Genomic DNA, 25,634 nt, shown 5'->3' on the forward strand with positions numbered 1-25,634 from the left:
ACATGTATATTAGTGTGGGTGTATACGATTGTACGTGTATATTAATGCGGGTGTATACAAGTATACGTGTATATTAGTGCGGTGTATGAGTGTACGTGTATATTAGTGCGGTGTATGTGTGTACATGTATATTAGTGTAGTTGTTTATGAGGGTAGGTGTATATTAGTGCGGTGTATGAGTGTACATGTATATTAGTGCGGTGTATGAGTGTTCATGTATATTAGTGCAGTGTATGAGTGTACATGTATATTAGTGCGGTGTATGAGTGTTCATGTATATTAGTGTGGTGTATGAGTGTACGTGTATATTAGTGCGGCGTATGAGTGTACGTGTATATTAGTGCGGTGTATGAGTGTACATGTATATTAGTGCGGTGTATGAGTGTACGTGTATATTAATATGGGTGTTTACGAGTGTACGTGTATATTAGTGTGGAGTATGAGTGTATATTAATGCGGATGTATATGAGTGTACGTGTATATTAGTGTGGTGTATGAGTGTACATGTATATTAGTGTGGGTGTATACGATTGTACGTGTATATTAATGCGGGTGTATACAAGTATACGTGTATATTAGTGCGGTGTATGTGTGTACATGTATATTAGTGTAGTTGTTTATGAGGGTAGGTGTATATTAGTGCGGTGTATGAGTGTACATGTATATTAGTGCGGTGTATGAGTGTACATGTATATTAGTGCGGTGTATGAGTGTTCATGTATATTAGTGCGGTGTATGAGTGTTCATGTATATTAGTGCGGTGTATAAATGTACGTGTATATTAGTGCGGTGTATGAGTGTACGTGTATATTAGTGCGGTGTATGAGTGTACATGTATATTAGTGCGGTGTATGAGTGTACATGTATATTAGTGCGGTGTATGAGTGTTCATGTATATTAGTGCGGTGTATGAGTGTACATGTATATTAGTGCGGTGTATGAGTGTACATGTTGTGACAAACGGCTTACTCCGGGGCTCCGTCGTTTGTCCGGGACTGTTTAGAGCACGGTCTTTTAGGGTAGGTTAAATGATGAGGCGTCACGTACTGTTCCTTTAAACAGGCTATGCCTGGTTTATTCAGTCCCAGGCACTGAGACTGCCACAGTGCATACAACAGAAAACAGATCAAAACAAAAGCTGCTCACCTGAGCGATAACTTAACTTAGATATCCCTGACTCAGGGTTGGAAGTGGCTTTTCCACTTCCAACATCAAAACACGGTACTTTTGCAGTCTTACACAAATGAACAGAAAGATTGAACCTGTTTGGGGAAGAGGCTTCTCCCCTCTGTAGTTCAGCAGCCTTCCAGCCTCCTGGCTCTTGTGGGGAGACCAGAGCAAACAGGAAATCAGTCTTTCATACATGATTCCTAATTAGCATGACAGGTGACAGAAATCAGGCAGCAGACAAACTCTGGTCTGGATCTCTCATCCCTCAGTTCCAGCGCTTGCCAAACTGTGGGATGGAGTGTATGTATTATAAGGCTGCACTCCCAGGCCAAACAGGATAGAAAATGTCTAGTATCCTGGGAGCCCTATATACGGAATTTATTACCATCCCCTGGTTTCTGTCACATATCCTCCCCCCCAGCTCAGACCTCGAGGGATGAGCGACCATGGATATTAGGGAGTGCATCCTTGACAACCCGTCAGCATTGCCATGTTTGTGCCCTGACCTGTGTTCCACAGAAAATTTAAAGGGTTGTAGGCTTAGGAACCACCTGGTCACTCTAGCATTCTTTTCCCTGTTTTGACACATCCAGGTAAGGGGTGCATGATCTGTGACCAACCGGAATTTTCTCCCCAACAGGTAGTATTTGAGCGTCTCTACAGCCCACTTTATTGCGAGACACTCTTTCTCTACTATGGAGTAATTTTTCTCCTGGGGATTTAGTTTCCTACTTAAATAAAGGATGGGGTGCTCCTCACCTTGAGACTCCTGGGAGAGTACCGCCCCCAGCCCTACCTCAGATGCGTCGGTTTGGACTACGAACTCTTTGGAGAAGTCAGGTGTGACCAACACTGGTTGGGCACAGAGAGCTTCTTTCAGGCTTCTAAAGGCCTGTTCGGTTTCGGGGGACCACTTTACCATTAGCGGTCCTCTTGCTTTTGTGAGGTCAGTTAGTGGGGTTGCCTTAGTTGCAAAATTGGGAATAAACCTTCTATAGTACCCAATTAACCCCAAAAAGGTCCTTACTTGTTTTTTTGTAACTGGCCTTGGCCAATTTTGTATCGCCTCCACTTTGAGTGTTTGGGGTTTGAGTAAACCTCTGCCAATAGAATATCCCAGATACTTGGCCTCCTCCAGACCAATAGTGCATTTAGCGGGGTTAGCAGTTAGTCCAGCAGACCGGACTGCGTCAAGCACAGCTTGGACCTTTGGAAGGTGGGATTGCCAATCTTCACTATGGATTACCACATCATCCAGGTAGGCGGCAGCATACCGAGCATGTGGTTTTAAAATTTTATCCATCATTCTTTGGAATGTGGCGGGAGCTCCATGTAAGCCAAAAGGCAACACCTTATACTGAAAGAGGCCGTCTGGGGTTGAGAAGGCTGTCTTTTCTTTTGCCCTTTCTGTGAGGGGAACCTGCCAGTACCCTTTTGTTAGGTCTAGGGTTGTGAGATATCGGGCTTTGCCCAGTCTCTCTACAAGTTCATCTACCCTGGGCATAGGATAAGTATCAAATTTTGACACCGCGTTTAGTTTCCGGTAGTCATTACAAAACCTTGTTGTACCATCTGGCTTTGGGACTAAGACTATAGGGCTGTTCCACCCACTTTGGGATTCCTCAATTACACCTAGTTTTAGCATTTTTTTAACCTCTAAACTTATAGCCTTTCTTTTGGCCTCTGGGATTCGGTACGGTTTAAGGTTAACTCGGACCCCCGGTTCAGAGACTAGGTCATGTTCAATTACGCTAGTTCTACCTGGCCGTATAGAGAAGATTTCTTTGTTTCTTTTCACTAAATTCTGAACCTCTCGTTTCTGATGAACAGACAGGGTTTCAGCTATGCTAACCTCTGGGTCAGTTTCTTGATTCTCTGACGGACCTGGGGGTACTAGGGTTAACAAGACTTCTCTATCTTTCCAGGGCTTGAGTAGGTTTATATGGTAAATTTGCTCAGGTTTCCTCCTACCTGGCTGTCTTACCTTATAATTTACTTCTCCCACTCTTTCCAAGACCTCATATGGCCCATGCCATTTAGCAAGGAATTTACTCTCCACGGTGGGAACCAGAACTAGTACCCTATCACCTGGAGAAAAAATTCTGACCCTAGCACCCTTATTATATGTATTCCTCTGTGCTTCTTGAGCTTTCTCCATGTGTTCCCTCACTATGGGTAGGACTGCAGCAATGCGGTCCTGCATCTGGGCAACATGCTCTATTACACTTCTGTAAGGGGTAACCTCGTGTTCCCAAGTCTCTTTGGCTATATCCAGTAAGCCCCTTGGGTGTCGGCCATACAATAGTTCAAACGGGGAGAAGCCAGTGGATGATTGGGGAACTTCCCTAATGGCAAATAACAGGTACGGTAACAAACAATCCCAGTTTTTCCCATCTTTATCAACCGCCCGCCGTAACATGCTCTTTAAGGTTTTATTGAACCTTTCCACTAAACCATCTGTTTGTGGATGATAGACTGAGGTTCTGAGATGCTTGATTTTTAGGAGTTTACATAGCTCTTTCGTTACTTGGGACATAAATGGTGTTCCCTGGTCAGATAGAATCTCTTTAGGAATCCCGACCCGGGAAAACAGAACTACTAATTCTTTTGCTATGTTTTTAGCTGAGGTGCTACGTAGGGGAACTGCCTCCGGATATCGGGTGGCATAATCTAATATTACCAATATATGCTGATGTCCCCTAGCAGACTTTATTAGGGGTCCTACTAGATCCATAGCAATCCGGTCAAATGGTACCTCTATTATGGGAAGGGGTACCAATGGGCTGCGGTACGCCTTGAACGGGGCGGTGATCTGACATTCTGGGCATGAGGAACAATAATTCGTAATTTCTGCCAGAACCCCAGGCCAATAGAAGCTTCGGAGAACCTTTTCTTTTGTCTTTTCCACCCCTAGGTGTCCCCCCAATGGATGACTATGTGCGAGGTGTAATACTACGTTACGGAATGTCCGTGGTACCAACAATTGTTTAGTTGTAACTGATTTCCTTTTATCAACCCGATATACTAGGTCGTTCTCTACCTCGAAGTAGGGGTAAGCAAGTGACCTATCTGGTTGGCCAGGAGTACTATTCTGGTCCCGTATATTTCCCCTTGCTACCGCTAATGTGGGGTCCTCCCACTGGGCCTTCTTAAAACTCCCAGGACTGACCTCTAGGTCAGCGAGGGTCTTATCCGGTTCTGGGGTGGTAAGTGTCTGCTCAACATCTTGATTTGGGGTATTCCCTACCAAAGTAGTGATGGGGAAGGGAATTTTACAGCACTCCTCCTTTTCCCCCTTCTTATTTGGGCCCTCGTCAACCTCCATTTCTGAAAAAGGGAAAGGATTTGTTTCTTCTAATACTTCGTTATGGTCCGCTATTGAACTCTGGGCGCTATTCTGAGCGGGGGACCACATTTTTAGAAAATGGGGAAAGTCGGTCCCTATTAACACATCATGTGCCAGTTTGGGTACAATACCCACCTTGAAATCTAAAGAACCAAACTCTGTTTCAAAAAAAACATCAACAGTGGAATATTCATGATTATCCCCATGTATACAACAAATTGCCACTCTTTGTGAACTGTTTCCCTGTTTCTTCTTAATGGGCAAGAGGTATTCGGACACTAGTGTGACCATGCTCCCAGAGTCAAGAAGTGCCCGAACCCTCTAACCATTAACCTTTACAAATGCCCACAGATGGTTATTCAAGGGGTCCTCTGGGCTAGGGCCCATACATTGGGACAACAGCGAATAAGGTTCCACGCTGTTGCATTGCATGGGCTCATCATTTAGTGGGCAGATTTTTGCTGTGTGGCCCCTCTCATGACAATTTACACATTTAGGTACATAGTCTGTGTCCCACTTAGAGCCTTTTCCCGGCTCCCCATGTTGGCTATTGCCCTTAGTGTGCGAACCACTGTTGCTGGTGCTGCGTGAAGGTGGTCGCCGCTCTTCAGCGCCCCTTAACCCCGGTACCCTTTTACCGTCTCTGGAAGAGTCCTGGAACCTCGGGTAGTGGGGTTGCTCCACGACTGTGGGTTGCGGGTGCTCTTCTGCTGCATTGTACCTTTCTACGAGGGCCACAAGCTCATCCGCATTGTGGGGGTCACTCCGACTGACCCAACGGCGTAAGGCAGAGGGAAGTTTCCTCAAGAACTGGTCCATGACCAACCGTTCCACGATGTGGCTGGCTGAGTTGATCTCGGGTTGTAGCCACTTCCGGGCGAGGTGGATGAGGTCATACATCTGGCTTCGGGTGGCTTTATCCATCGTGAAGGACCATGCGTGAAACCTTTGGGCGCGAACAGCCGTGGTTACGCCGAGGCGGGCGAGGATCTCGAACTTCAATTTTGCATAGACGTTAGCTTCGGCTGGCTCTAGATCAAAGTAAGCCTTCTGGGGTTCGCCGCTTAGGAAGGGTGCGATTAGACCAGCCCACTCAGCTTCTGGCCATCCCTCTCTCTGTGCCGTGCGTTCAAACGTGAGAAGATAGGCTTCCACATCATCCGAGGGTCCCATCTTCTGAAGGTAGTGGCTTGCCCTGGTCATTTTCGGTACTGGGGCTGCCGCTGCCAGTGGAAGGTTACTGATAGTCCCCCTCAGGATCTCGAGTTCCTGCTGTAAGCCCTGAGCGAACCGCTGTTGCTCCTCTCTCAGCAAGCGGTTTGTCTCTTGCTGGTTTGCATTCGCGTTTTGCAGGGCTTCATTCGTCTGTTGCTGGTTTGCATTCGCCTGTTGCTGGTTGGCATTCGCCTGTTGCTGGTTGGCATTAATCTCTTGCTGGGCTATTAGCAGCTGTTGCTGGGCTGCATTCGTCTGCTGCTGGTTTGCATTAGTTTCTTGCTGGGCTATTAACAGCTGTTGCTGGGTTTCATTCGCGTCTTTCTGGGCAGCGACATTGCGTACCAGCGCACCCACCACGTCTTCCATCTTGTTTGCAGAGGATGAAAAAAACTTTTTTTTTTTTTTTTTTTTTTTTCAAAGTTCTTCAACCCGCAGACCCCCTAGTGCTCTGCCCGCATTCTCCACCATATGTGACAAACGGCTTACTCCGGGGCTCCGTCGTTTGTCCGGGACTGTTTAGAGCACGGTCTTTTAGGGTAGGTTAAATGATGAGGCGTCACGTACTGTTCCTTTAAACAGGCTATGCCTGGTTTATTCAGTCCCAGGTACTGAGACTGCCACAGTGCATACAACAGAAAACAGATCAAAACAAAAGCTGCTCACCTGAGCGATAACTTAACTTAGATATCCCTGACTCAGGGTTGGAAGTGGCTTTTCCACTTCCAACATCAAAACACGGTACTTTTGCAGTCTTACACAAATGAACAGAAAGATTGAACCTGTTTGGGGAAGAGGCTTCTCCCCTCTGTAGTTCAGCAGCCTTCCAGCCTCCTGGCTCTTGTGGGGAGACCAGAGCAAACAGGAAATCAGTCTTTCATACATGATTCCTAATTAGCATGACAGGTGACAGAAATCAGGCAGCAGACAAACTCTGGTCTGGATCTCTCATCCCTCAGTTCCAGCGCTTGCCAAACTGTGGGATGGAGTGTATGTATTATAAGGCTGCACTCCCAGGCCAAACAGGATAGAAACTGTCTAGTATCCTGGGAGCCCTATATACGGAATTTATTACCATCCCCTGGTTTCTGTCACAATGTATATTAGTGCGGTGTATGAGTGTTCATGTATATTAGTGCGGTGTATGAGTGTTCATGTATATTAGTGCGGTGTATAAGTGTACGTGTATATTAGTGCGGTGTATGAGTGTACGTGTATATTAGTGTAGTTGTTTATGAGGGTAGGTGTATATTAGTGCGGTGTATGAGTGTACATGTATATTAGTGCGGTGTATGAGTGTACATGTATATTAGTGCGGTGTATGAGTGTTCATGTATATTAGTGCGGTGTATGAGTGTTCATGTATATTAGTGCGGTGTATGAGTGTACGTGTATATTAGTGCGGTGTATGAGTGTACATGTATATTAGTGCGGTGTATGAGTGTACATGTATATTAGTGCGGTGCATGAGTGTTCATGTATATTAGTGCGGTGTATGAGTGTACATGTATATTAGTGCGGTGTATGAGTGTACATGTATATTAGTGCGGTGTATGAGTGTTCATGTATATTAGTGCGGTGTATGAGTGTTCATGTATATTAGTGCGGTGTATAAGTGTACGTGTATATTAGTGCGGTGTATGAGTGTACGTGTATATTAGTGCGGTGTATGAGTGTACATGTATATTAGTGCGGTGTATGAGTGTACATGTATATTAGTGCGGTGTATGAGTGTACATGTATATTAGTGCGGTGTATGAGTGTTCATGTATATTAGTGCGGTGTATGAGTGTACGTGTATATTAGTGCGGCGTATGAGTGTACGTGTATATTAGTGCGGCGTATGAGTGTACGTGTATATTAGTGCGGTGTATGAGTGTACATGTATATTAGTGCGGTGTATGAGTGTACGTGTATATTAATACGGGTGTTTACGAGTGTACGTGTATATTAGTGTGGAGTATGAGTGTATATTAATGCGGATGTATATGAGTGTACGTGTACATGTATATTAGTGTAGTTGTTTATGAGGGTAGGTGTATATTAGTGAGTTGTATAAGTGTACATGTATATTAGTGCGGTATATGAGTGTACGTGTATATTAATACGGGTGTATACGAGTGTATACGAGTGTACGTGTATATTAGTGCGGTGTATGAGTGTACATGTATATTAGTGCGGTGTATACGTGTACATGTATATTAGTGCGGTGTATGAGTGTACGTGTATATTAATACGGGTGTATGAGTGTACATGTGTATTAGTGTGGTGTATGAGTGTACGTGTATATTAATTTTTTCACCCATATTAGTGCGGTGTATGAGTGTACGTGTATATTAGTGCAGTGTATGAGTGTACATGTATATTACTGTGGTGTATGAGTGTACGTGTATATTAATACGGGTGTATACGAGTGTACGTGTATATTAGTGTGGTGTATGAGTGTATATTTATGCGGATGTATACGAGTGTACGTGTATATTAGTGTGGTGTATGAGTGTACATGTATATTAGTGTGGGTGTATACGATTGTACGTGTATATTAATGCGGGTGTATACAAGTATACGTGTATATTAGTGCGGTGTATGTGTGTACATGTATATTAGTGTAGTTGTTTATGAGGGTAGGTGTATATTTGTGCGGTGTAAGAGTGTACATGTATATTAGTGCAGTGTACTGTATGAGTGTACATGTATATCAGTGCAGTGTATGAGTGTACATGTATTAGTGCGGTGTATGAGTGTACATGTATATTAGTGTGGGTGTATACGATTGTACGTGTATATTAATGCGGGTGTATACAAGTATACGTGTATATTAGTGCGGTGTATGTGTGTACATGTATATTAGTGTAGTTGTTTATGAGGGTAGGTGTATATTTGTGCGGTGTAAGAGTGTACATGTATATTAGTGCAGTGTACTGTATGAGTGTACATGTATATCAGTGCAGTGTATGAGTGTACATGTATTAGTGCGGTGTATGAGTGTACATGTATACTAGTGCGGTGTATGAGTGTACATGTATACTAGTGCGGTGTATGAGTGTACATGTATATTAGTGCGGTGTATGAGTGTACATGTATACTAGTGCGGTGTATGTGTGTACATGTATACTAGTGCGGTGTATGTGTGTACATGTATATTAGTGCGGTGTATGAGTGTACATTTATACTAGTGCGGTGTATGAGTGTACATGTATATTAGTGTGGTGTATGAGTGTACATGTATATTAGTGCGGTGTATGAGTGTACATGTATATTAGTGCGGTGTATGAGTGTACATGTATATTAGTGCGGTGTATGAGTGTACGTGTATATTAATACGGGTGTATACGAGTGTACGTGTATATTAGTGTGGTGTATGAGTGTATATTAATGCGGATGTATACGAGTGTACGTGTATATTAGTGTGGTGTATGTGTGTACATGTATATAAGTGTAGTTGTTTATGAGGGTAGGTGTATATTAGTTCGGTGTATGAGTGTACATGTATATTAGTGCGGTGTATGAGTGTACGTGTATATTAATACGGGTGTATACGAGTGTACGTGTATATTAGTGTGGTGTATGAGTGTATATTAATGCGGGTGTATACGAGTGTACGTGTATATTAGTGTGGTGTATGAGTGTACATGTATATTAGTGTGGGTGTATACGATTGTACGTGCATATTAATGCAGGTGTATACAAGTATACGTGTATATTAGTGCGGTGTATGTGTGTACATGTATATTAGTGTAGTTGTTTATGAGGGTAGGTGTATATTAGTGCGGTGTATGAGTGTACGTGTATATTAGTGCGGTGTATGAGTGTACATGTATATTAGTGCGGTGTATGAGTGTACATGTATATTAGTAAGGTGTATGAGTGTACATGTGTATTAGTGCGGTGCATGAGTGTGCGTGTATATTAGTGCGGTGTATGAGTGTACATGTATATTAGTGTAGTTGTTTACGAGGGTAGGTGTATATTAGTGCGGTGTATGAGTGTACGTGTATATTAGTGTGGTGTATGAGTGTACATGTATATTAGTGCGGTGTATGAGTGTACATGTATATTAGTGTGGTGTATGAGTGTACATGTATATTAGTGCGGTGTATGAGTGTACATGTATATTAGTGCGGTGTATGAGTGTACGTGTATATTAGTGCGGTGTATGAGTGTACATGTATATTAGTGCGGTGTATGAGTGTACATGTATATTAGTGCGGTGTATGAGTGTACATGTATGTAACGGTATTTCTGACTTGGCCTGACCCACCCAATCTCACATTGGCCCCTGTGGTCTAACCAGTCCCCATTACAGTGTGATAGTGTCTGGTGGTGCACCTGTTGGCAATAGGACTCCTGAGTCTCCCGCATGATGGTGTGTGGGGAGAACCCGTCCAGACAGGCAGCTGAGGTAGTGTGCTTGAGTCCTACCTAGGTCCAGTGCAGCGCCTCCACCTCATCAGGGTCCCTTCGGTCACTTGGGGATGGTCCTGGCGAGGAACTCCTCGGTGGTGCTCCTCTCTGTACAATCACTCCACACATGTACACGAGAGGGTTTGTAATTAAGAGCATCTTTATTGTACGGTGGGCCATGCTGCCCTCCACAATGGGGTGTAATTAGACCTCCACTGATAACCGTACTTCCCTTTGAAAGGTATAGTCTCCTTGATTAGGGATTCCCTATCCCAGCCGGGATGTCTTTACTCTGTGCCAGGTCCCTGGACACAGACTCCTGCTTCAGCTACTAGAACATAACTGAACTTGTACTTGAACTAGAACTCTTCCTTCCCTTAGGACTACCACTTGACTAACTTTTAGACACAGTGCTGTGCCTTATGTACACTCTGGGGGCTGACACAACTCTGACATCCCCAACCAGGGAGTCAGAGTCTGTGACCACTCCCATCCTTACATAGGGCACCTCACCAGGGTGTGAGGGCAAACCTCCATGATTACTGCTGGCATGCCCACAACTTACCAGGCCTTACTGTCAGCAGGAGAGATGACTGTAGCCATTTTACATGATCGCTACATTCTCCCCCTGGTGAATCCCATCGTCCTCGCTGGGACCTAAATTTGCATACCTTCCTCCAGGAAGCACTGTAACACAAAACATAATTGTTAACATCACACAAATTTACATAATACAACAGAAAAATGACTACAGTACATTCCGCCAAGCCCGCCCCGACCAGCAGCCACGAACCCGCGTAATGCCTTAGTACCCCCTAATAATAGTGACTCGGGTCAGGTTTCCTAACCTCTCGTCCACCCATATCCAGGACCGTGACATGATAATGTCTAGGCAGTCCCCTCTCTGGCTTATAGGTCACCCTGTGCTTGTATATGTTCCTCCCTATACTCCACACTCTCATCAGGTGATCTATCCTGTCCTCAGCCTTTCTTCCTGTAACTGCGCTCCCCTTATTAACCAAATACATCTCGATGGTCTCCCTGAGCCATCTTCCTCGGTTTTCCTCTATCTCCTCCATGATGGGCTCAGGGACATAAGGGTACTCCAACCCGTGGGATGACTTATATCGAGCCATTATTGCCCATTCAGCTCTACTGATTCTGGTCAGATCAGCATTACCTGCCCTTCCAGGTAGCACCCATGACAGGGGTTCGTCCGGATCCACAGAATCTGACAGTGTGTCGGGACCCATGGGCTCTATCTCCCTGTGTTCTATCTTTATCCACCGATCCTGCAACTCCCTATCTCGCTGCTCAGGGGTGAATTCTCCCCCGGCCCACCAAAAATCGACTATCTCCTCCCTACGGATGAGAAACCGAGTGCGGTCCATCCAGGCCACATAACCTTCAAAGAGGGGGGCCCACCACCGGTGTTCTTTGAACCTGTGCGAATCCCCTGAATCGCTCTCGTCCGTATCCCCCCCAGAGAATACCCCTGATGTCCATGCCGACCGTGGCAAGGACCACCGTGATGATCCCGTGGCCTTCTTCTCCGGTTTGTTGGTCGCAGGAGGCAACCACCGGCCTACCGCGGCCTTACCTAATTCTCCCCCACCCCGAGAAATGCCCTCTGTAGCGCAACTGCGCTGTCTCTCCCCAGTCCGTCTATCCTCCCCCTCCAAAGGTATGTCCACAGATTCTAGGCTAGGCGGGGACCCCGGGGAACAGGTGATTGGGGCAGGGGTTTTACCAAAGGCGTGGGGTTGGGCGTAAGGGCAAGCAAGGGGGCGCCACGGGATTACGACCCGTTCCCGGCTGTCCGTAGATTGATCCAAGGAGGATAGCTCACCCTCCTCAGTCTGCGGGTCGCCCATCCAGCTCTTGGGCCCTTGAGGTGATCGGGGACCTTCACCCGATCGCCGAAGCGTCGCTGCGTCCTTCCCGTCGCCACCGGAAGAGATGTCCTCTCCGGAACCGGAAGCGCCGCCATCTTGGGTTGGACCCCCATGCGGGATCTCTTCCTCGATGATGACATCCGGAAGCTCCGCCGTCGTCTCCACCGGAAGTGATGTCTTCTCCGCACGTACGTCTCGGGCCTGGCACGGCCTTTCTACCGCTACACTGTCTACCGGGACAAGGTAAGTGATTGGGCTTCTCTTACCAGTCCGCAGGGGTGTAGGCGTCTCTCGCCCGTCGCCGCCATATCCTGGGGCGGAGGGACTCCGTCTCTCGGCTCGCCGATCTGCGGGGGACGCCCTGTTCTCCAGGCTGCCACTCACCCCACGGGGTGTCGTCCTTCCCTGTTCTTTCTTGGGCCCCGATTTTACCGCCGCTAGCTCGCGGAGATCCTCATCGGAGAAGTCTCCCTTCCCCGATTTAGGGGTCACCGATCGGGGTGAGAGTCTCTTTTCAGTTTGGTCGGGGAGTGACCCGACCGCTTCGGTTGCTGCTGACCCAGCCGATTTGATCGACTCCAGTCCCCTTTCTCCGGGACTTGCACGACTGATCCATAGTGCACCAGGGGACTCGGCGGCTCGCCTAGCCGTATCCCCCGGGGGGTCAGCAGGTTGTATCGGTATGAACGTGGGCATTGGCCACAGATACAATGTCCCGCAGTGTGGGCAACGTGCCGCTGTATTAACAGTGCCTCCGGGCAGCCCGCATTGAAGGCAGAGCACGACCACCATCTCGGTGTTGGCCACCCTGACTACCAGTAGCCCGCCGGGTACCGAGTAAGGCTGGGTGGAGACCATAGTGCCCACAGTGGAGGAGCAGTCCATTCTTTTAATAGGAGCCATTCTCTGTACGGGTCTCTCCAGGTCAGTGGTTCCTCGCAACTGACTGATAGAAGTTGCTGGATCAGCCACTCCCTGCTTCGGCTCCTCCTTCCGCTGACATAGTTGGAACCCGCCCCCAGGGGTTGCAATGATGGGCGGGTCCCACAGGGGAATAGCATGCCCCTTAATTAAGGCCGCGCCTTTCTCAGTCCTGGTGGGCGCGGTCTGCGTTTTCGCGCCAGTATCCCCATCAGGGTGGGGTTCTTTTCCCGCGGCTAATTCCCGCCTTCTCCTGGCAGCTGCCCTTTGTGCATGATAGCCATCCTTTTTGCACTTTACCTCCGCGGCCGGAACTACTTCTTGTAGTGGCGCCGTCTGGATATCAGTTCGTGGGCCCAGTGGATGCATTCCCACAGGCCATAGTTGGAAGTCACTCCCCCTGGTTGAAATTAGGGGAGGGTCCCATAGACTAAGCGGTTGACTCAGCACAGGGGCTGAGTGAGTCACTGTCCATGAAGGTGCAGCCATAGCTTTCGCGCCATGCCCCCCATCAGGGCGGGGCTCTGCTGTTCGCGCCATTCCCGGCCAGCTTTTTGCAAGTCCTGAATTAGCCAAGTTCTCTGCGACTGGCCCACGCGGTCTCCCTAGCAAGCGGGAGCCGCCATTTTGAATAGCTTTTGAGTCTGCAATGACAGTTTGTTTTCTTGATGAGGTAGCGTTCATTTGTTTGCACGTCCACTGACATCCATCCTCACTGTGTTCTACCCCAGTTATCACAATGTCCTCACACTCCTCAAGGGGGGCACCTCGGTGTCCTAGACAGGACAAAAACGGGGCAGCCACGGCCTTCGCTCCACTCCAGAGCAGATTAGTAAGAGACAGCTCAGCGACAGTTTGCTCTTCAGTGGTGCGCACGCCACGGGTGCCTTCCCCATCAGCCTCCGATCGCCATTTTGGACTCTCCGCACCACGCGGATCCTCCATTCCTTGGGTCGTCACGCTCTCGTACCAATTATCGTACATGGGGCTCCGTTCTGCGGGGCAGCCACCACACCAGTACAATAAAGATTTGCTCAGATGCACCACCACATGTGTACCTGATCTAGGCTGGACTCATGTTGCACTACCTCAGGCTAGGCTCACTCTCTCAGTGTCTGCTATAACTCCTTCCTCCCAGTCTGTGCTCCCTATGGTAAGTGTCTGGAATGGGCTAGAGTACTCTGGCTCTGCCATGCAGTACTTGGGGCGTCTACCTGTCTTGGTTAGCCTAGCGCAGACCCTCTCCAGGATTCCTGACCATGTTAACAGGCTATCCCTTCTGGCATCCTACCAACTAGCACTACCTCAAAGTGACTCGGTCAGCTATAGCCCGGCTCCAAACCCCTCACTCCTTTCAGGCCCCTAGGTCGTCCCTGCGAACTGACAATACCCCGTCAGCCCCCTGACCACCCCTAGGTCCGTCCCAACGCAGCACAAAGTGGCAGCAGACACTCTCCCTGTTTTCCAGTGTGCCTAGCTAAAGCCTGTCCTGTTTGACAGATCTGATCTCAGCAGCTCGCCTCCAAATGTAACGGTATTTCTGACTTGGCCTGACCCACCAAATCTCACATTGGCCCCTGTGGTCTAACCAGCCCCCATTACAGTGTGATAGTGTCTGGTGGTGCACCTGTTGGCAATAGGACTCCTGAGTCTCCCGCATGATGGTGTGTGGGGAGAACCCGTCCAGACAGGCAGCTGAGGTAGTGTGCTTGAGTCCTACCTAGATCCAGTGCAGCGCCTCCACCTCATCAGGGTCCCTTCGGTCACTTGGGGATGGTCCTGGCGAGGAACTCCTCGGTGGTGCTCCTCTCTGTACAATCACTCCACACATGTACACGAGAGGGTTTGTAATTAAGAGCATCTTTATTGTACGGTGGGCCATGCTGCCCTCCACAATGGGGTGTAATTAGACCTCCACTGATAACCGTACTTCCCTTTGAAAGGTATAGTCTCCTTGATTAGGGATTCCCTATCCCAGCCGGGATGTCTTTACTCTGTGCCAGGTCCCTGGACACAGACTCCTGCTTCAGCTACTAGAACATAACTGAACTTGTACTTGAACTAGAACTCTTCCTTCCCTTAGGACTACCACTTGACTAACTTTTAGACACAGTGCTGTGCCTTATGTACACTCTGGGGGCTGACACAACTCTGACATCCCCAACCAGGGAGTCAGAGTCTGTGACCACTCCCATCCTTACATAGGGCACCTCACCAGGGTGTGAGGGCAAACCTCCATGATTACTGCTGGCATGCCCACAACTTACCAGGCCTTACTGTCAGCAGGAGAGATGACTGTAGCCATTTTACATGACCGCTACATGTATATTAGTGCGGTATATGAGTGTACATGTATATTAGTGCGGTGTATGAGTGTACATGTATATTAGTGCGGTGTATGAGTGTACATGTATATTAGTGCGGTGTATGAGTGTACATGTATATTAGTGCGGTGTATGAGTGTACATGTATATTAGTGCGGTGTATGAGTGTACGTGTATATTAGTGCGGTGTATGAGTGTACATGTATATTAGTGCGGTGTATGAGTGTACATGTATATTAGTGTAGTTGTTTACGAGGGTAAGTGTATATTAGTGCGGTGTATGAGTGTACGTGTATATTAGTGTGGTGTATGAGTGTACGTGTATATTAGTGTGGTGTATGAGTGTACATGTATATTAGTGTGGGTGTATACGATTGTACGTGTATATTAATGCGGGTGTATATAAGTATACGTGTATATTAGTGCGGTGTATGAGTGTACATGTATATTAGTGCGGTGTATGAGTGTACGTGTATATTAGTGCGGTGTATGAGTGTATATGTATATTAGTGCGGTGTATGAGTGTACGTGTATATTAGTGCGGTGTATGAGTGTACGTGTATATTAGTGCGGTGTATGAGTGTACGTGTATATTAGTGCGGTGTATGAGTGTACGTGTATATTAATACGGCTGTATACGAGTGTACGTGTATATTAGTGTGGGGTATGAGTGTATATTAATGCGGATGTATACGAGTGTACGTGTATATTAGTGTGGTGTATGAGTGTACATGTATATTAGTGTGGGTGTATACGATTGTACGTGTATATTAATGCGGGTGTATACAAGTATACGTGTATATTAGTGCGGTGTATGAGTGTACATATATATTAGTGCGGTGTATGAGTGTACATGTATATTAGTACGGTGTATGAGTGTACGTGTATATTAGTGCGGTGTATGAGTGTACGTGTATATTAGTGCGGTGTATGAGTGTACATATATATTAGTGCGGTGTATGAGTGTACATGTATATTAGTGCGGTGTATGAGTGTACATGTATATTAGTGCGGTGTATGAGTGTACGTGTATATTAGTGCGGTGTATGAGTGTACGTGTATATTAGTGTAACCCCTCTATTTCCACAGTCTATAGGCCTGAGTCCGCCCTCCCTTAGTAGAGCATAATTAGACCCGTTGAATAAAACCATACGAGACTGGTGCACATATTAACCCAGGGGAGCACAAACTTTTTGAGCTGCGCCCCCCTGCCAGCTCCCCCTCGTTCCCGCGCCCCCCTCACCTTGCTTGCGACGTCAAATGACGCCGTGGGGTCATGTGACGTGACATCACGTGACCCCGGTTCTATGGAGACGGCCGTGTGACGTCACCACGCATGATACCGCGGTGTCATATGTCGCGTTGCCATGGCGATGCGTCACAGCGTCTGAAACAAGGTACAGTAAGTGTTTAGTGTTGAAGAGGCCTCGCGCGTTCCCCCGGCATTTAATTAAATACCTCAAGGAAGAGCGTGGGGCCTCTGCAAGCGCCCGCCAAAAAATATTCCAGCACCCCCCCTGGGGTGCGCGCCTCCCCACTTTGCGCACCCCTGTATTAACCGATACTTTGACCCCTGGGCAATATTAACCGTCAGCTCTTACTTTTAGAGAAACCACTACACATATGCAATACACACTAAATAAGGGCGCTAAGCTATTGTCCCTTATATTAGTCGTGATGCTTAAAGAGAGTAAAGACCGCACATCCATTCAATTTAGATGTTTATTCAATGTAAGCAGGTGCTCAGAGGGGTAAAGGATGTCTGTGTTTTAACAGTGTTGATCAAGGAGATCGGAAAGGTAACCCCTGACAGAAAATATACTACTACTAGAGGGGAATAGAACTGCGCAACGGATGTATAATAGCTATATAATGATAAGAAATTTACTACCTCTATCCCCAGAATATACAGTTTGACAAAAACCACTGAACAGTCACAATACTGGCTAGAAGGCTTTTTGGAGTTCCTATCTATGATAGATAGTTGACTGAACTACCAGTAACCCTACAAGCCACCTCTGAAGGGGTATTTTAATAGTTTTTTGAATGTTGTATATATATATATATATATATATGTGTGTGTTTTTAATCAGTATTTAGACAAATAAAACTTTTTTATTTTCTCACTGGACTTCTTGGTACAAGGGTTATTAACCCCCTATACATTTGTTAAAATAGGTAATTGTGCCTACTGGACTACTGGTGTCTAGAGTAATTATACTATACATAGCATTGAGTGCCGGGTGCTATGGGGTTACCTTTCTGATCTCCTTGATCAACACTGTTAAAACCCTTATATTAGTCCCCATGTCCTATGTGGAAGCCACTTCAGCCAACAATATTAATGCCAGGACTGCGTCTCTTATCTCGGAATGCCACGTGGTCGCGTTTGTGGTGAAAATGGGGGTAATCAGAGCATTAATAAAGGCAGTGGGCTCGGCTGGTTACCCCTATTTCGTATTGGGGATGAAGGGGTTAATATTATATGCTGTTTTCCTGTACCAGTGTCCCCTATATGCATTGCTGTCGCTTTTTTGCAGGACAATCTATACCTGCAGTGCTGAATAACAGGGGCCGTTCCATTAAGACTGCTAATTTAGGAACGGAGTGAGCCAGCACCCTGATTTAAGTGCCTTTCTGTTGCAGTTAAAATGTACAGGCAGGATGCTGTTTTTTTCTGCCTGCATTTGTAATGCAGTAAGGAACAAATGTTATGCATACATGAAAGACCCCAGATTCTTAAAGTGTCACTTAATCAGGATGTTTCTGAGTAGCAGGTCCTGTTACTCCTCCTAGATATTTCACACCTTGGGACCAAACTCCAGACATTGCGTCCCCAGAAATGAGTGGCCCCTTTTTACTCAGCAGTGCTACCAAGCTGCTTACTGAGCATGCTCAGAGTTACCTGAGCTGGCTGTAGGATTTGCCCATGTGACATGGAAGGTTCTGATAGGAGGAAGATAATTCCTTGCCAGTGGGATGAGGCTAATGTAACACTTCACAGGCCCTTGTCCTTAAAAAGGCCTGTACCCCTCATTCCTGTGTTCCTGCTGTTGTTGTTGTTGTTGTTGTTGTTGTTGTTGTTGTTGTTGTTGTTGTTGCTGTTGCTGTTACCTGATTCATTCAAGCGGATAAGATCTAAATACAGCGGCTACGATTCCAGAAGACAAGGGGTTAAAAAACATCGCAACAAGGAAACTTGCCCTGCTTCAGGATTTCGTCAGCCCTGGGGATTCCAAAGTGAACCCATAAAGAACCAGAAAAGACTTTGCACATTCACAGAAGGATTGGAGCTGGCAATTTGCGCCCTTGCAAAAGGACTACATTTTAAAAGACAATCTTCTGGTGCTTGGCACTGTTCTGGACATTATCCTCTGTTTCTATACCCGTACGTGTAATTATTAAGTTTATTCTGCAGTTGTCGTGTGTTTGCCTATCAAGGGAATAAATCTCAGTTTATTTTGCTCAACCTGTTCTGCTCAATCAGGACCCACGAAATATAAATGTGTTATTAAGCGCGTCTCCCGTCACAGCGTTGCAGGCCTGTAAAGGGTGAAACATTTGTGAGGTGTGTGTAATACACAGAGGATACTCAGAACTTGCGGGAAAGGGCCTCACGGCTGTCTGTTATCCGGTTACGCTTTAACAGCCCGGGAAGTATCTGTCTCTCTCTTGCTGTGGGCTCTTCTCTCTCTTTCTCTGTGTGTAGGAGATGTGTTTCTGATGCTCTCTCACTTTCTCTCTCCTTTAGCTAGCAGTCTCCTACACGCCCCCTCTTTCACCTCTGTGAATGTCAGACTCTCTCTCTCACTGTCCCCTGGGCTGTCTCTCCGTGTGCCTCTCAGACTGTCACTTCCTCTCTCTGGCCTCCGTCTCTGTCTCAGACTGACAGTGGTCTCCCTCTGTGTCTCTCAAACTGACAATTTGTTTCAACATTCTATCCGTTTTCCTTCTTATCCAATCCCATGACAAAGTGAGAATATGACGTAAGGGGGGGTCTGACATAACAGCACTGGGATCTAAGCAACCATTTTGAGTCAGCATCCATCTTAGGTGCCTGATATTGTCTATTGTCTGTATGAAAGTGGAATGAACGTTAGTTTAAAATACATTTTTTTCTTCTGAAGTTCCAATTGATATTGAGCGGTTCAGCTAAGCAAAAAACCTTGAGAACAAGAGCAATGTGCCAATGTTATGAAAAATACGAGACAGAAAGGCATGGTTTCCCATTCCGAAGGTGGGGGCTTTTGAGGTTCTGTATGTAGAGAAAAGGTCACCAGCTTAATAAAGTATTATTGCTGAATCATCTCATTTAGACATCCCATAATGTCATTAACTCAATGTATTCGTGTGCATAATTTGTTTACCTTTTACGCTTACGTAGTGACGACACGCAACCTTGTATAGGGGGCGTGGGTTTAGTATTTTGTGTATAAATAAGCCCTGTATGCAACATGTCTTTGGGAGGGTTTTATTTTGAAACTCTCCTCTGCGTGTGCACCGCACAAGCAATAAACTTATTTGTCTATTCTGCAAAATATAACCTCAGACTTGTGTTGTTATTCAAGCTTTTACAGATGGCGCACCGAATAGAAACCCAAAAAACACCGGAAGCTGAGCACCTGAAAAAACCACTCCTCGGTCACTCAAATCTGAGCACTCGTAAGAATCAAGGTAAAAGGCACCTTTTGAGGAAAGCCTGAGTTTAAAAAGTTGTTTTGAGTGATGTGTAGAGAGATGTGTTTTGAAGGGTGTCTCAATCTGTGTTGACGGGTTAACCTAGCAGTGTCAAATAAGTTTATTTGTCTGTTCCTGTATCCATTTTAAAGTGTTATAGATGTTAAGTTTTAAGTTTTATTGGGATTAAGGTGAGAGTCCCGTTAAAAGTTTTGGTGTTTTGGTGATGAAGGTGAGTGTTTGTATGCTTAAGGGATTGTTTTTCAGACTGTCCTGGGTTGTGATAAATATTTTTGTTGTCTGAGCAGGAAGGGTCCCTGATTGTACATTTGCTCTGTCTTGTCAGTAACATACCAAATGAGGTTATTTATGGATATCTGTTTAGAAGGTCTTATCTGTATCCATGTTATAGAAGTATAACGTTTATCAGGACTGGGTTGGACCCGCTGAAGTAATTCAAGTGTTTTCTTGGGTATAGTTATGGTGAAAAAATCAGAACAATAACATGCCAAAAGAGTTGTACGTAATCAGCTTGCGCTGATTATTGTATCAGGAGTATTGTACAGGTCAATTAAATTTGATTACTGTAACAGGAGAATAATGGGAAACCAAAGTTCTCAAAATTTGCCGTTAGAGGTTGTGTGTCTGCAGACAAAAATTATAAAGAATGGATACAGAGAACAAGAAGAGACAATATAAATATGTTTTGTTGGCCAATGAAAATACATGCAAGTTCAAATGAAAATACACATGCAAGTCCCAGTGAAAAACATGCCACCCCAATGAAAAAAGTTTGTTTGCAATAAATTACTATAGAAGGAAGCGTGAACCTATGAGCAGCCGCACCGGTTTTCTTCTTCGTAAGAATGCGAACGCAAGGGCTCATAGTGGAACCTTCTAACTTTCAGTAATCCCTGTGTGTCTGTGGCAGTATAAATCTTTGGATTTTATGAGGTTTTTGTGGCAAAAGTCAAGCATGGCATGCCCGGCTGGCGGACACCGCAGAAATCAGTTGTGAACGTATAAGCTTTTCCTTCCATTTCCCCACATGCAATAAGTGGTTATAAATCATTTCCTGATATAAACTCAAGTTTCGGTGCCGGCAAGTAAAATTGTTGCGCCCTTAATGGAGAGTGGTTAGATGGATTTGATACCCTAATGAATTTTTCCTGAATGATTACCTGTGTGAAAGATAAACCATGCTAAGTATCACATGTGTGCACAAATCACCATACAAAAACTTGCAAGTACGTACGAAAACATGAATATTTTTTGCTCACAATGAAATCAAATGTCTGCAAGAAAGAGAATCAAAATCGCAGCAGCACAGAGCGTGCCCCCACTTTTTTCTCCAGCGCGAGGAATGTGCTAAGATACGAAAGTTAACTCAAAAAGCTCCAGAGCATCAGAGTAGTTTTAAAGTCAGGTTATTTATGAGAATAAAGAAAGAGAAGGGAACTTTTATTAATATAGTTGCAGGGTGAAATTGTGGGGTAATAGGGGAGAAATGTCTTTCTTTTATTTGTTCGTTATTTTTGTGATGTTGTGTGGCTGTGTATGAGAGAAGTTTTTTGTATTGTGTGTGTTCTGTATTGTGTGTAACCAGTAAAAACACATTTCAATTTTATTTCTAGAGGATTAAGATGTTTGGGAATATTTTGTGTTCAAAAATGTGGGTAAAAGATCATAAGCATTGTTTGAAGTATATATTGTATTGTATGTTTTCATGTGTATAATGCCATTAATATGCACAGCGCTTCACAGGAGTGGTGCACGTCGTAATCATATAGTTAGCAAAGGGTAAAGGTAAGAGGTCATGAAATAAGTGATCCAGACATAAAAGTAACATTAAGGAAGAGAAGTCCCTGCTCTGAGGAGCTTACAATGTAATTGGTAGGTAGGGAGAGCATACAGAAACAGTAGGATTTGATTAGAAGCCAGGAGAGGAATTTCAGGAGGGGAAATGCAGAATCAGAGTTTAAAGAGTAGAGTGATTCTGGCAGCAGCGTTTGGGAGAGATAGTAGGGAAGACAGGTGAAAGTCAGGAAGCTGGGATAGCAGGGGATTACAGTAATCAAGAGGGGAGAGAATGAGGGTCTGTATCAGAGTTTTAACAGTTGAGCAACAGAGGAACAGGTGTATCTTTGTGATATTGTGGAGGAAAAAGCGACAGTTATAGAAATGTTTTGAATGAAAGAGGAGAATATGAGAGAGAAGTTGGGAGTGACCCCTAAGCAGCGTGCTCGAGCTACTGCATGGAAGATTCAAGAGTAATGTGGAAGGAGATAATAGGGTCAGGTTTGGGAGGAAGTATGAGGAACTCTGTTTTTGCCATGTTAAATTTAAGGCAAAGGAGGGTCTTCCAGGATGAGATAACAGAGAGACATTCAGAAACGTAGGTTTGTATGGCAGGTGTAAGGTATGGGGTTGAAAAGTAAATGAGGGTGTTGTCAGCATAGTGGTGATATTTAAACCTAAGAGATGTTATTAGGTCACCTAGAGAGAGTGTGTACAGAGAAAAGAGAAGAGTGTGGTCCACAGAGGCAAATGCTGCAGGGAGTAATAGGAGCAGAGTGTAATGACCTCTGTCGTGGGCAGCATATAGGTCATCAGTTATTGTAGTGAAAATTGTCTCCGTGGAGGGAGCAGTGCAGAAGTCAGATTGTAGAGGGTTAAGGAGAGAATGGGTGTTGAGACAATGGAGCAAGCAAGAGAATACAAGACAAGTTCAGTACTTAAAGTAGAAAGACAGGTAGGGTCAAGCTTGCTATTTTTGAGTCATGGTATAACTATTACATGTTGGAAGGAGAATGGAAATGTAGCAGATTAGAGGGAGAAGAGGAGATCAACAGTGATGGTGACATTCTCTTCTGATACAGTGGAAAAAGAGTCAAGGAAAGCAGGAAGAGAGTAGGAAGCAAAGTAGGATAGGAGGAAAAAGAGGGAATGTTCTGGTGTATGGATTCAACTCAGCAAAAGTCCTGAGGTGAGATGAAGGAAGAGTTAGTGAGGGTTAGACTTGTGAGTGTTGACTAATGGAGAGAAATAGGTGTGTGTAGCTTGAGAAAGGACAGAATTGCAACAGGATAGCATACATTTGTAGTGAATTAAGTCAGTGAAACTATGAAAGTTAAAACAGAAGGCATTAAAAAGAACTGAGTGTAGGGAAATAGCATGAGCGTGTGGAGTTATTTGTGTGTTAAGAAGTTATATAAACCTTAGCTATATAAAAGCCCGTGGGTTAATTTTTAAAAGGCCATAAAAAATGTAGTTCTTAGGGCTCTGGATAAAGCTCCATGTATTTAAACTTTAAGCGAAAGTTTCAATCTAATAATGATTATTTTTCAGGAAGAAGCCGTGGTGTACCGTTATCTTATCTTTTCAGGGTCAATTGGCGAAACGCCCAGAAACAAAATGGCTCTTTGCCCGGAAACAAGTCTTATAGAAAATATTTTTTCTTTAGTCAGATGAATATGCAGAGTGTCTTTAAAATGATAAAGCTGACCGTGTGCTCAGCACTGTGCAAAGAGATTATGTAAAGTAAGACATTAGTGTGAAGTCTTATACAAAATCATTTGTCTATTAACTGAATATGATGTATGTTATAACGAATTAACCATTTATTTTTTCCAAAGGTGTCCGTAAGCAGTGGTTGTTGTAAAAATGGCTGTGTAATCTAGAATGGGTTTACCAGGAAGGGGTGAAGTTGGGAGTCACCTCTCATTTGTGGGTGTGTCGTGTGTATAGGGTTAAATACAGGGGATACATAGTTGCAGAAGCAGCTACATAAGTGAATAAGGTATGCATTATATAGAAGGCATTTCAAAAATTTTAGCAGAATAGTTACAGTGGAGTGTTTGGGTAAAAGCCAGATAGGGATGGGCTAGGGAATTTTGTATGGGTAAAATAATTGCTTAATTGGAGGGAATATGTTTTCCATAACAGTGGATAGTATTGGGAAAAGAGATATTGGCCTGTAGTTTGAGACAGTGTTTTTTGTCCCCACTTTTGAAGATTGGGACAAACTCTGGTAGTTTCCCAGGTCTTAGGGATATGGCCTGCAGACAGGATAGAATTAATTATGGAAGCAAGTGGTATGGCAAGGGATGAGGCCCTAAAGTTTCAGGAACTTAGATTGTATCAAAGTCAGGTTCACATTGGCTACTTAGTTTTAATTTGAGGAACATTAATAGGGAATACCTCTGTCTATATGCGGATGCTAAGACAGGAGTAAACACATTGATACAAGAATTTATTCCTAGGTATAAATTATCTCCCTATGAGACACATATGGGATGACTTGTGACTATCAGCAGTCCAAAGAAACGAATTAAGGACCATGTTATTGGTAATAAAACAATAAGTTGTATGCAACTAATACATTTTTGAGTCTCTCTAGGCAAAGTTGAAAGTGCACCTACTCGAGATGGAGTTAATAGTCACATATTTCCTGCGCAAACATGCTTTTCATCCCAGGTGAAAAGGCCTAAAGTAATCACCAATACAGCAATTAAAGCGGCAGAGTCATTTTCCTGGACCCACAGCCCGTAAAGCTCGTTCCAGCTCCACCAAACGTTCCAGCGCCACTAAAGACCAAAGTCACCTAAAGCACAGCCGCATCAAGTTAACGTCTTGCCGAGTTAAAACTCTAACCGTTAACCAACGAGGAAAATAAGACACCAGGCTAAGGCCAGGTTTTATCAGAACATTTCATTTTTTCAGAGACTCAATATTTTTATTCCTTAGAGTGTGTTAAGTTAGAAATTTAAGGTGTATGTACAATTGAGCCTTGATGGGAGGATTGGTTTCCTGGAAGCGTGGCTTGTGAAAGCTCTTGTATGTGTTTTGGCAGTACTCATCACTCTCTATGTATGTGTCATGTGCAGCAAAACTTTGATCCAGAAGTGTGTTGCACCTCCACCGAAAGGAGGGGGTCACCCAGGAGCGTGTGTCAGCCACAAGGAAAGGATCATAAGTCAGCCATGTTGACCATCGCAGACATCGTCTGTTCTGATATTCTGAGTGAATGATGTATGCAATGCGTGCAGGGGTGAGGATCACGCATTCGCTTCCACAGATACCAAACCCCCTCAATTCTCAGTAATAGAATGTTGTGATGTTTCTGAAAATATATGATGATAGAGATAGATGCAATTTCTTTTATCTAGTAACTGCATATCCAAAGAAAGGTTGCTTGCATAAAATAAGGTTTTTAGTATTATGTGTATAATGTCTGTATTTTTCCAATTTTTTAAGGGAACCTCTTTAAAGGGTGTATCAGACACTAGGAACAAGAATCAATTTATGGGTCAAGTGTCTCCACCAACCAATGAAACCTGTGTAAAAATGTATGTTTAGTCAGATAATAATTTACAGGAAGGATGTAGCCTTAATTTTGCAGTTTTTAATTTCATCATTAAACCAAGAACAGGTTCAGATTAGTCTTATGGCCTTACAAAACAGAATTGCTTTAGACTATGTTTTAGCTTCAAAAGGAGGGGTATGTGTCCTAATTGAGGAACAATGTTGTGTTTTTATTCCAGATCAGTGTAGCAATGTACAGCATGAACTAGATTAAATACAAGAGATTCAAAAGAGGGTTACAAAGGGAAGTGACAGATTATCACCCTTGGGGTTAGCTGAATGGCTTAGATCACTTGGAGCAAAAAAATTTGAATGCTT

General features: G+C 44.8%; 1 protein-coding gene across 1 annotated transcript in view; it reads right to left on the bottom strand.

Moving 5' to 3' along the window:
- LOC142468032 (transforming protein RhoA-like) overlaps window positions 1-25,634 on the bottom strand; it is a 41,346-nt gene that overhangs the window by 12,624 nt on the left and 3,088 nt on the right. The window lies entirely within an intron of this gene.

The sequence above is a fragment of the Ascaphus truei genome, chromosome 17, assembly GCF_040206685.1.
Source record: "Ascaphus truei isolate aAscTru1 chromosome 17, aAscTru1.hap1, whole genome shotgun sequence".
NCBI classification, from domain to species: Eukaryota; Metazoa; Chordata; class Amphibia; order Anura; family Ascaphidae; genus Ascaphus; species Ascaphus truei.